Source organism: Megalops cyprinoides, chromosome 16 (genome assembly GCF_013368585.1).
Source record: "Megalops cyprinoides isolate fMegCyp1 chromosome 16, fMegCyp1.pri, whole genome shotgun sequence".
NCBI lineage: Eukaryota > Metazoa > Chordata > Actinopteri > Elopiformes > Megalopidae > Megalops > Megalops cyprinoides.
The window spans coordinates 3,080,620-3,092,753 of NC_050598.1; the positions used below are offsets into that span (position 1 = coordinate 3,080,620).

Below are 12,134 nucleotides of genomic sequence, written 5' to 3' on the forward strand. Positions count from 1 at the left end.
ATTACTACCCCACCATCGAACCTTGCCCCAAATGTCCTGACCCCTGACCCCATCCATCCCCTTAAAAAAACAGAGAGAGAGAAGAGAGGGAGGGGGGAGAGAAAAAGATGGTAAAAATAGCAAGGGGTTAAAACAGAAACCTGGGATGCGCTCACTGTGCAGTGAGTGTCAATTGTATGAATGAACAAATTAGCGGATTAATGAAGCAATGAGTGAATAAATAGAAACCAAATTAAGACTCTTCAAGGCCCGCATTGTTGTTTTATTGGGATGTAGTTACTTCATTGGCATTGAGTTGAGTACTGGTGTCATTACTCTGTGCAAGCTCTCTGACTCTGTACTGAACTGTTATTACTGAACATGCAGTGCATTGGAATGACATAATTTTTTGGAGATGGAGGGGACAGTAAAGTACTGCGGTACTGTCCTGTGTGGACACCAGAAAGCCACCCGCCCCTCTGCTCCCATTGAGCTCTGAACAGGCTGTATGGCAGACAAAGGACATAAACTTCAATGAACTGATTGATGAAAAATACAGACAAAACACTGTAAAATTCTTAAAATGGAAAATGGATAACTCTATTGTAATATTTTTAGGATAATGGATGGATATTTTCTTTCTCCAGTACTTGCAGTATTTAGCTTGTGTACATGCACGAAAGTTACTCTGGACAGGCTGAATCTAAACAAAAGTAAACTATTCATTTTCAGTTGTGCAATTCATCATGCAGTTATCGTATAGGTCCTACACTGATTGTCAAAGTAGAAATGGGTCTTTTTGAGTCTTTAACAGGGCAGAGGTGCAGGTGTTTCCTCTGGCGCACCGGAGAGCTGAGCATTTTTCTTCACACAAAGCTGGAGGTAACTTCAGATGGCACAAGGCAGCTCGGCTATGTGGCACAGTGACACAGAGGGACACCACCATGAAGACCGATAACTTTACTCTAGTGAATAAGGCATCTTATGGCAGTAGACAGGAAATAGGTATTTGTACATAATTTGTAATTTGAGAGTCTGTTTTAGCAAGCATTATACCCAGTGAGGACAATTTGATTCTTGCAACACGGTGATACTCTCTCGCACACATCTGTAGGGAGACGTTCACAAGCCTGGAAACTGCTGTTGTGAAACGCAAAACCGTTGAACCAAGTTATCTCATTGAAAATCACAAGTGTTTTCTCTTCTGAGCCCATTGGCTCATTGCATTCTCTTCAGGTTCCGCCCATCAGTAGGCTTGTCTGGTTTCACTGACCGGTCTGGTTTCTGAACAATTTCTGTAAATCTCTTCACTGCAGGGACAGTCACAGTGTAGCTGCAGCCAAAATCAAGACCTTCAGCACAGCTTTTCCCACATTGGCTCCATTCTACTAACCTGTGCTCTTGGATGCCAGGTGCACCTGGATGTACCACGCTGTTTAGCAGACATCCCACATGTAATACTCGGGTTGGGTCAGGCATCATTTTAGGTTATTTATTGTGCTTACATGAAATCATGAATTAAAATAGGCCTGATTTAGTAGGCTCTAAAGTTCAGTTAAATCACTTCATGTCCTCTTCATATGATGCCATGCATGTCACTTTAGAGGGGAAAAAGACAAGGAAAGACAAAAAGTGACGAAAGATGAAAAAGCACAGTCTGTAAGCACAATGGATGCCAATGCACAAAAGTTCTTATCTGGAGAGCTAACTGTGGTGGTGAACCTGGTTAGGAAATTGTCAGTTTGGAAGTTTGTTCCAGTTGACATTGACATTAGCTAACTTAGCCAGCCCCATGATTCGTGTTAAAGGAAGTATAGACTGGACCACCATTCATGAGATGTAATCATTTTTCTCTGAAGCTGCTGGGTTTTCTATTCTAGCCAGCATTCTTGATGTGGTTATTGTGTTATCAAGTTGATGTCTCCTTTTATCTTGTAGTTATGTGCTTCATGGGGTTCATACTACTTAGTTTGTCTTGTTGGGAAGCTAATTTTACGGCATAAATTGTTTACCGTGATTACTTATCCTGCTTATACCGGAATTGATGTTTTCAGAGCATCACAGCAGTGCATTTTTAATGTGTCAAATAGATGTTTTCCCCAACTTGATTCTGTCACTCCTTCATATAATATTAGTCAATAATAATCAGACAGTACCACGTATGTAAATTTTAACAGATCGGGGCTGGGTTCAGGTTGGACAACAAAATAAATACCGTTTGTTTGGGTTTGGGTCAGGCTGTCTTTCCTTGGCCTTGGCCAGTTCTGCGCTTAAAATTGATACCCAGTCAGTGCTGTGGTGTAATCTCCTGTGGAAAGAGATTATTTTTGGTGTCGAGATCCGAAGAGAGCATCAAAGTAAACATTGAATCGCGTCCAGCAGACGGAGACATCGATCGCCGCGTGGGTGGATGAGGAGGTCACCCTGTTTGTGACCGCGCTGGCCGGGAGCTCCGTCCAAGAGCCACTCTCAGAGCCAACTGCATCTCCAGATAATGTTATGGAAACAGCATATTTTAAAGCGTCCCATGTCAGCTGGGACCAAAGAGCTCTTGCCAGAACGCACCGAATGGAAACACACCAATGCAGGCCACGGAGGGCCTATAGGGGGAGCTGATGTCCCGGGACAGAGCGAGGGCCCACCCAGTGGGGAAAGGTGACTCAATCGACTCTCTCCCAACAGCCTGATTTGCTGCAGACACGTGAAAGTAGAATAAATACACTGCTGACGTGGCAAAATTGAGATCTGCATTACAGCGTACTTCCCAGCCGCACGCAGAGGGCTGCGTTTTTTAATGTGTTATTTCCACTGGTTCAATATTGAGATGAACTCATGCAGACCTGCCCCCTGGTTGTGTTGACATACATTGACACAGATCAAACTAAAGGGATTTCTGTAGAAACAAACCAGGTGTTCAGAAATGTTGCCTTTTCTACTACTCCTCTAATTGAATGTTGTGGAAAGTATAGAGTTTGGGGAAATGATGGCTTCTCAGCCCCCTGCAGTTTTTCAGCAAGGTACCTCTTGAAAGCTGAAAAAGCAAATAAATCTACAGTAAACTAAATCTATGTATCTATCTGAAGTTTTGTCAGGAGAGCATTTATCATTCCAATCTTGAATGACAGCTTGCATGAGTGAAACTGTGGTGCCAGTTCAGTGGATAAGGGGCAAGTCACAACTTAAAAGGAATGGCAGCATAAGGGATGTAATGAGAAGTGTCCAAATCAATATCACCAGCTGTGATTGGTTGCCAAGAATAAGGTTAATTAACTCAATTATCCAGTATCGATCACATTGATTGGACGACGCAGCGCCTTACAGAGAGAATCAGAGGAGTGGACTATGGCCTGTCCCCATGCGCTGTACTGCTCTCATAAATGTCCCTGCAATGCTTCTGTAACACTGTGGCAGCACCATCCTTTCCTTATAGTGACACAGAGAGGTCACAAACTGAGAGCACTGTTTCAGAGTCATGGGCTAACTAGACATGTTTAATTTAATCATATGTAAATCAGCCCTTACACCCTCTTTAAAATTTGATTATTCTGGAATGATCTATGTATGTATAGAGCGTTTATTTCTCTGAGACCCCTTTGCAAATATTAGGACTGTAGAAAGTGCCTTAAGAAGTACCAGTGTGGTGTAGTGGTAAGGGGCAGGGCTGCCAACTGGGCGGCAGTGTAGCATAGTGGTTAAGGAGCAGGACTCATAACCGAAAGGTTGCCGGTTCAATCCCCGCTGGGACACTGCTGCTGTATCCTTGGGCAAGGTACTTAACCCACAACTGCCTTAGTAAAAATATCCAGCTGTATAAATGGATAACATTGTAAAACAACTGTAACCTATGTAAGTCGCTTTGGATAAAAGCGTCTGCCAAATGAATAAATGTAAATGTAACTGTTGCTGGTTTGATTCCCTGCTGGGACGCTGCTGTTATACCCTTGGGCAAAGCAATTAACTCACAATTGCCTCAGAAAATATCCAGCTGTATAAATGGATAGAATTGTAACCTATGTCTGCTAAATCACAATAATGTGATGTAGTAAAATTGCTGAATATGACAATTTTACTGGGAGCCAGTGACCTGCTTGACTACTTCACCACAATCACCACTGTGGGTTGTTATGCAAGCGGGGCTAATGTGTGAACTCTGCAGGGGAGCGAGGAAGTTGTGGAGGGAGTTGTCTATCCTGGTGAGTCAGGTCCCAACCCACGCCCATGGCCGTGGTGAAGGGGTCCGTGGCATCTGCGGCCGGTCTCAGCTTCCTCCTGGCCCCACCCTCCATAATAATCAAGACGCCAGTGCTATTCTCGCCCAACAGCTTCCTGCCTGCTGACATGTCTTTCAAGCCCACATCCGTAGCGACCCACCGATATCCGCCTCCCTCTCCTTACCTACGGTGGATGGATACAGGCGCATGGTCACTCATGCACACATGACTCACAGCATATGTGCATGCACACACAAACTGCATTAAGTATCATGCAAGTATATGAGCCCTGTCTGAACTGTAACAGCACTTGAATGTGTCACAGAGAATATATATGCAGGGTGACCCATACAACACAGCTGCGAAACTGTGCTCACGAAACTATCAATATTACATAAGGAAAAAAATCCATAAATAAACCTGTCTCTCAGATGTATAAAGATGTATGTAACCTCAGAGTCTTTTACATTCCTAATGCTACTGTAATTGCCTCAAAAGGCAGTGTTAAATGGTTGATATTGACGCTGGTCCTTTGCTGCGTCCTGTGTCAAGATGGTGCTGTGTTTCTTTCAGCAGTAAGTGTCTACAGTGTGGAGTGTCCTGCTGAGAAGGTGGAGCTGATCACCCTTGCCATATTTCAAAATCACAAACCACAAGATGCCCCAGAGCCTTAATCTGTCCAAATGGGGTGTCACACAGTGCCCCAACCCCCCCCCCCCCCCCGACACTTGCCCCTCAGAGGTAACCGGGGGGGTGGGTACAAAGGGAAGGAAGGAGGAGAGGTCTGACCTTGAAAGACAGGAACCACGCAGCGCGTGGGGAGGGGGGTATGACGGCGCGCATCCTCCTGGATGCAGAGGTCAGGGTGGGCGTGACATCACTTCCTGCTGCTCAGGAAGCAGTCGAACTGGGGGGGGGGGTGGTTGTTGGCAGCACAGCTAGCAGGCGAACAGGAACCCCGTTTCCCTAAAGAAAGCTCTGTACCCCATACACACGCATATGTTTCGGCTGTCCGTCACTGGAGAGTTCTCTCTAGTTCCCTCACACACAGGGCTAATGCTGCCAGTGCCCACATCCCCATCTCCTTTTCTTTTAACTTAAATGGTGTGGCACATAGCCGTCTGACTGAAAGCTGAAGTTGAACAAGAGCCTGTGCTAGCAATAAAGTGCATAAGGTATTGCCACCGTAAACAACTAAGCAACAGCTGTATGCAGCATAGTCACAGAACTGTGCTGTCAGAAACTGTGAGTCAATAGGGTGGGAAGTGGGAACAATGAATAATCATGACAATGATTGCAATTTGCAGAGTGTATTTATGGCCCACTTTTCCTGCTGGATTAGGTGGAGGGGAACTCCATCTGATATTTCACTGCATACGTTTAATACGTACATTCTTTCACATCTTGGGTTGAAGTGGGACCCCTGTGGGTGTGTCTTGGTTCCTCATAGCCTGGTTCAATTCAGGACTTGCAGGAAAGTAAGACTGAGGCCAGCAAAGAAAAGCTTGCATGCTTACCACAACAGGTTCTGAAGAGGCCCTGGGTGCAGCCGAAGCTTGACATATACATCTGAAATAAACCCCAGAGCAACGTAGTAGATGGGCCATTTCTTCCTTGCTATTTTGAAACTGAAGAGTGGGAACACTAAGTGAATAACGGCATTCTAACAAATGATGGCTTTGCAGGGGTGAGTTGCATTGCTTCTATTTGTGTAGCATGAAGGATACACTGTAGATGGTCAGATCCTTCTGATCTCTCAATCCTCAGTCCTGGCACTGGAGCCACATTGCCACAGCATGTCAGCAGTAATTGCTGTCACATGTCCATCTTTATTATGCAGAGACTTTCTAGGTCACAGTGTAAGGCCCACCCAGGGTTGTCAATGACTGCGCATCAGTATTACATTAAAATTACATTATGTTATTGTCATTTAAGACACTCTTATTCAGAATGACTTGCACAGTGGTATGAGAAGTTGCACAAACAGGACATTGCTAACCACACATGAACAAGCATCAGTGCTGAATATAGTGCTGAGGTCACAAATGTGTTCCCAGATTCACACACAAGTACAAAGCAATGTGTACAACTTAAGGACTCTACCATTAAAAATATAATGCTAACACATACTATACATATACAAGTAAACCTCGTACCCAATGACATAAAACTCACATATATTAATGCACATAAGAAAGACTTATCATGCTTGGGTAGAGGGGTTGAGGTAAAGCCTGATGAGGTGGGTCTTCAGTCTGACAAAAGATGACCAGTGTTTCAACATTTCTGACAGCTGTGTGACAAGTGTACTAAATAAGATGAGCGCAGTGGTCTGGCTAGTGTGTAGGGCTGGGAAATCCTTTAAAATTCAAGGCATTCAGTCAAATCAGTGTGAAATATTTCTCTCAGTGCTGAATGATGGTCTGTGATTTTCTGTTCATTATGCTTGATTAAGAAAGTCATGGTGTATTTTGCCATGGAAAGGAGCACCTTGTGATGCTGTGTCATGTGACTAAAAATGGGCGAGTGTCATTCAGACACGAGCTGCTATTGTTAGTTAACATAGCCAGAGGACTTAGAGATAAAAATGTGAAAATGCTGTGTCGGCCAACCACAGTAAAAGCGTGGCTAACCCAAATGCATTCAAGTAAAATGTCATTGGAATGGAAGGAGATATTTAGAAGACATATATGGAAAAGAAATTACACTGTGATTGCTGCTTCAGAGTGGCTACACGCCTGTCTTCTGTGTGTGTGTGTGTGTGTGTGTATGTGTGTGAAAGTGAGCTTGTGCAAGCTGTGAGCGTGCCTGTGTTCTCCTGCAGATAAGGGAGTTTGTTTGTGCTGGGTGGAGCCTCAGTGACATCAGCAGATTCTAACAGCAGTTGGCTCCGGGTTCTGTGAGGTAAAAAGGAGGATGCATTTCGGCTCATGGCGGTCCACTGCCAGACAGGATGGGTGAGAAACAGAACAGGGCCAAGTGGGGTGGCGTGTGGGTTCCCCGGCTGTTTTTCGGGGGGGGGGGGGGGGGGGGGGGGCGGTGATGGGGGTGCGTTTAACATACAGAGAAAGCCCTGAGCGACGGAGCTGAATGCAGTGCGGGCCTTATCTGGCAGGGGACACTGCTGAAGCGTCTGCCCTGCTGGCTCATGGCTGTGCTCTGATGAAACAGAAACGGGGAAGTCCCAACTGCAACATTCGCAGTCACACTGCTGTATGCGATGTGCATGAACACCGGCAAAACTCAGCATCCCTGCAAGCCAGGGTGTACTGCATCACACTGTGCTGTGTCACCCGGTCACAGCATGCATTATCTGGGAAGGTAGAGGAGAGCCGGGCTCACTGAATGGTTGTAATTACTATTCCCAATCTACCCGGGATCCTGGAAAGCAGCTTAATCTCTTGGCTGCTTGTGCCCTGTAATCCTTACTTAATCCTCTGATTGAATAGGAGCGGAAAACACTGGATGGATTTTGTTCATTTTTGATAACGAAATATCTGCATCCAACTGTAGACCAATTGCTTTCTTTCATACATTTGTACACATGGCTGGGGTGGAATGCTGTGCGAATATGGTTTGCCAGCCTTGATCTGTTGACGATGGTGTGACTTGTCTGTTTGCCCAGGTCTTCGAGAGGAATTTCACTCAGGAGATCACAGAGGGCTGCCTGAAAGTTGACTTGAGGTGAGAGCAGAAGCCATGGCCTTCCTCGCAAAAACAGCACTCACTGCAGCTCTTGTCAATAATATTTACAATAAAAGTGGTTTAATACAGTTAGTGATAGGATGGGATATTGTGTGCAGTAACCCCCACACACCATTAGATATATTGCATTTTATTGTATCCACTCCATCAGTGATATTGTTTGCGATCATCCTGCACATCAAAAATAAATAAATAAAAATGATAATCCTGAAACAAACATTTTTTATGAAGATGCATCTTATAATGAAGACAAACATGTCTGGGAAATATTAGGGATCAGATAAGGAAGATCCAAACCTTAATAGCTGAGGACAAATTTTTGCCGGCATCGGGTGTATTCTGGTCTGAATTTCCATTCTGCGCATCAGTGTAACATTCACAGCTGACGGAGGGGCTTAACAGGTGCGTCCAATGAGACAGCTGAAAACAGGGAGGGGAGGAGCCTCAACACTTCCATTTCAATCAAATCAGGGATTTAAGGGACTGAACTCCCGCATCCAGATTAAAATCGCTTTTGCCTTTCTTTCCAGATGCAATTTAGGAAGATGGCGATTATGGTGACTATATGTGCTTGTATTCGATTTCATGTGTAAATTTGTACGGCAGCTATTATTTGTACTGATGTACCAATGTAATTTCACTGAGAATGGTATTAGTATGTTGATTTGGTAAAAACACGCAATCAACATACCTGAGAACCACCTGTGTGAATCAAACTGTGCAGCATGCACAACACAGCTAATATTGGTGTAAGTACGACAGAGCCAGAGAGCAGGCCCATCACATTTACAAGTGCAGTGGTCATTGAAGTACTGCAAGGTCACTCTTTCTCAGTTTGTGTGTAACTGTGTGTGCAGAGAAACGCGTGCACACTGCACTTTTATGTGTTGGTGTATGGAAATTGATGACGCATTTGCAGCAACGCAGGAGCCGAGCTCAATACGCGGTGACTCAGAGGCAGAGCTCATCCAGATATGACTGTCTTCATGTAACCAGATGAACCAGAACGCCTTCTGGAATCCATCCATCACTTTGCCAATACCTATAAATGGAACCTGCGAAATGTGAGCCGAAAAAAACTAAATGGGGGGGGGTTAAGCATTAAGCAGCTGCGATTAATATTTAATGCATAAAATGGGTAGAAAGGGAAAAAGTGCTCCCTGGAATTGATTAAACTTTGAGTGTACATTATACTCTGTAAATGTCGTGACCTAACTCTAAGGACCTGTAATAGATCAGCAGAGGCCCGAGCTGCAATGGTGTGAATTTGCCATGCGTTTTCAAAAATGAGGCATTGTCCCTGCACAGCTTTGTGTCTCTCACTGGTTGAAGTGCACGTATGTTTGCATGAGAGAGGTGCGCCTCAGTTACCCTTGGCTGATACACGCTGCTCTCCAAGAACTGCCATAACATAACTGCAGCTCGGTAACCCATAACATTGTCACAACGCTATACAAACATACAGACACTAGTATATTAGGGAGCTAGACTCACAGCTGGAGGAAAAACGCTCTGTGTTCACAGACGATAAGTCATGGAGTCTGTTTTTTTCTGAGTGGTCATATGGATTATTATCTTTTCATTGTTGATGTGATATTTATGATAAATGCTCCTCCAAACGACCAATGGGGACATTCGCAAGAGATGGGGCAACATTCAGGGGATTTGAAGGAAACCACAGAAATCAAAAAATGGTTCCATTTATTGCAAAGATCACATAAGAGTCTTTGCTCAGTTTTAAATGTAAACTCTTTGCTGCTATACACATTGTGTAGGGTCATTCAGGAGACCGTGTATAATAGGGTGTAGACTTCCCCGGCTGGAGTATAACACAGGGCCTGTGTCTGCATCGCTCATCTGAATATATTTTAAGTAGACCACTGACTGGCCCCATTGACTAGTTAGAGTGCTTCACTGAAACCAGTGGAGACTGACACTGTTCTCAGGGCAAAATGCACTGTGAATGTCATTAGCAACATACTGGCTATTATGAAGATGAGTAGAAGCTTACTGTCATGTGCGTCTGAGGCTTAGTTTCACATTGTGAAGACATTTTGAAAACGATAAATGACATTATTTGTGTAAAAGTATTGTTGTAAAAGGAAGAGAAAGAGCAGTTGGATCTAACCTAATACATCTTGGAAGATCATTGCCTTTTCATGGGAGGGGCATAAACATTTACTCAAGAGTCTGTAAAACCTTACTTGATTCTATGAACAAAAATTAACAGCGTCCACACGTTCACAAAAAAAAAGTAAAAAAAAAAAAAATCATAATAGAAGAGCTTTGCAGCCCCACTCACTGCTAACACACATTTCTGTAACAGGGTCTGTAATAAATGTGAGAACAGAGCATTCATTGCTGCACCAGACTTTGTGGTGTAATCTTGTGGGCGAGGGCCGGACGGAGAAATGAAAAAGAGCAGGTCGGAGAAAGCGACAGACCCCGCGCTCATCTTTGACGCCACACACCAGAAGCAGCATTTCCGACTTGGAGTGAGATAGCAATCAGTGTGCTCATGCTTAGGCATGGTTTTTAGCGAGGCAGTGAGGAGGTAAAACCTAACATGCACATTATGTTCGCAGTACTTTGGTTCTGCAGCGCGTGCTTGTCCCCAGCACGTGGTTGAGCTTCGTGACCTTTCGATAAATTGGTACGCTTGGCTCTGTGTTGAGCATCGGTCTCTGTATCGCTCAGAAAGTTCAATAAATAGGATCTCTAAAATCCAATGCTGCAGCTGTGTGTACTCTGTGTGTCTTCAAAACGTGGGATGTGTTTTGCTGGCATTTTACAACCTTTGAAAAAAAGCACACGTCTAAAAGTAATTAACTGCAGTTATACCATCAAACTACGGTGCTTATTAGCACAACCTACTTGCAATCATTCAGATTGTAAGTAATGTAGCACCTGTCACAACAGTATATATATACTATAACGGAGCACTTTACAGTCCACGGCAAACGCGAGTGACAGCGATAGCATTCGTTTCACCAGAGATGAAAACAAGCGATAGTCAGACAGAACAGACAGTTGCTTTGAGATGGCAGATGACAGATGAAGACGTCGCACTGCGGTGAAGGATAAGATGTGCGAAAAACTGCCCGTATAAAAATGGTGTCTGCTGATATTGTGGCACGTAACAATTGAAGGCAGAAGCGCTTTGTATGTGTGCCTCAGACTTATGCACCTTTCATAGAATTACATCACTGTGACCTCAAGTCTTTTATCACGAACTCTTCGACGATACATCTACTTCATATGGCAGGGTCTAGTTTTTAGGAGGGGTGATAAGTTTCTTTTCCTGAGAATATATGATGTTATCTTGTAGATGTGTCTTACACCTCTTAGATGGAGTCTAGAGCCTTGTTGATTGTGCGGGTTTTCGTTCAGTGTGTATGTAGGTCACTGTATGGTCGAAAGTGTCTGCTTGTGTTATTCTTCACAGCGGAGCTGAACGTGGAGGTTTCACGGGCATTTTGCATTTTTTGCATTGTATTTTTCTTGTGCTTGAAGTTGATTTTCACACACGTAATACATTGAGTATCACAGTCTGTCTGTTGAATCCTGACCAAATCCTGGAGTTTTGTGCAGGGCCTAACACTGCTCAGTAACCCTATACAGAAAGCCACACGTTTACAAAACAAAGGGGGGGGGGGTGTTGATTTAAAAATGAGCGATCAGGGGTTTTTCACAGGACGCCTGTCAGGTTACTCCAGCTGGTTTTGCATAGTCTGACATTTGTGAACGGACTGTCACGTTCCCAGTTGTTTTAGTGTGCCATTAGATCACATTTAACCTTAACGCATCTGTGCGGTGTGTGACACCTTAACAGGTCCATGAAACTGGCATTGGGGGTGATAAAAAAGGATTTGCTTTGCGGGCTCAGCGATGGGTAAATGTGAGTTTTCAGCGACTGCTGGGCATTTGAATGTCACATCCTTGTCAATGAACAATCGTTAGGGGGTCACATTATCGGTTGCCTAATCTGCATGGCGCTTGTGGCTTCGGCTGTGGTACATTACGGGAAGCTTAGCAGACCATAAACAAGAAGCGCCTGTGTGGCTGTCGGGAGCTCATTCCAGCAGACACTATCTGCAGAGCCCTGAGATGGGCTGGAGTAAGGGGAGCCCCGCTGTGAGGCAAATGGGCATATTATCCACCAGCAGCCGGATCATGGCGGCGGGGAGGAAAATGAACAAACCAGCGGGTGCTTGTTTCCTGGGGAGATTTGGTGAGGCA

General features: G+C 44.5%; 1 protein-coding gene across 1 annotated transcript in view; it reads left to right on the forward strand.

Annotated features, from left to right (window-relative positions):
- Positions 1–12,134, forward strand: part of LOC118791140 (signal-induced proliferation-associated 1-like protein 3) — a 55,053-nt gene that overhangs the window by 18,514 nt on the left and 24,405 nt on the right. The window contains exon 2 of the mRNA XM_036548415.1: positions 7,816–7,874. The gene's annotated coding sequence lies outside the window, so the exon portion shown is untranslated. The remainder of the gene's footprint in view (positions 1–7,815; positions 7,875–12,134) is intronic.